Below are 1,146 nucleotides of genomic sequence, written 5' to 3'. Positions count from 1 at the left end.
GTACACTGGTACAGATAGGGACTGGAAACAGGGAATCCAGGATAGATGATCCCTTCAGGACCAGGGGTGTGAGTGGCGATACTGGGAGGGTAGAGGGAGGGAGGGTTGGAAAAGGGGAACCGATTACAAGGATCTACATGTGACCTCCTCCCTGGGGGACAGACAAAAGAAAAGTGGGTGAAGGGAGACGTCGGACAGGGCAAGATATGACAAAATAATAATTTATAAATTATCAAGAGTTCATGAGGGAGGGGAGTATGGGGAGGGAGGGGAAAATGAGGAGCTGATGTCAGGGGCTTAGGTGGAGAGCAAATGTTTTGAGAATGATGAGGACAATGAATGTACAAGTGTGCTTCACACAATTGATGTATTGTGATTGCTTGTGATTGATGATTGTGATAAGCGTTGTATGAACCCCTAGTAAAATGATTAAAAAATTTTTTTAAATGATTTAAAAAAAGAGAACAAAAAAGAGAAAAATACAACCTTCCTCTAGTTTGGCGGTTCTCAACCTGTGGATTGCAACCCCTTTGGGGGGGTCAAATGACCCTTTCACAGGGGTCCCTTAAGAGACCATCAGAAAACACATATTTCCGATGGTCTTAGGAACCGAGACACCGCTCCTCTATCCGTCTCCAGGAGGGTCCGCCCACATGCAGATACGCCCACATACGAGTACCCAGCGTGAAGACTGTTACCCATGCTGCACCATGCTTCAAGACAACATTTCACTGATTTTTAATTAGAAAAAAATATTTAACACTATAAATTACATATTTTTTGTGATTAATCACTATGCTTTAATTATGTTCAATTTATAACAATGAAAATACACCCTCCATATCAGATATTTAACATGACGATTCATAACAGCAGCAAAATTACAGTTATGAAATAGCAATGAAAATAATTTTATGGTTGGGGTCACCACAATATAGGAACTGTATGAAAGGGTCGCGGCATTAGAAAGGTTGAGAACCACTGCTCTAGTTCTTTAATGCTTCCTCATCCCCACTGTCATGACCCCAATTCTACTTACAAATCTGACTAGACCAGAGCAGGTACACTGATAAGAGCTGGAAACACAGGGAATCCAGGACAGATAAGCCCCTGAGGACCAATGATGAGAGTAGAGATACCAGGAGG

Source organism: Tenrec ecaudatus, chromosome 7 (assembly GCF_050624435.1).
Source record: "Tenrec ecaudatus isolate mTenEca1 chromosome 7, mTenEca1.hap1, whole genome shotgun sequence".
NCBI lineage: Eukaryota > Metazoa > Chordata > Mammalia > Afrosoricida > Tenrecidae > Tenrec > Tenrec ecaudatus.
Note: the sequence above shows the minus strand (reverse complement) of the source record.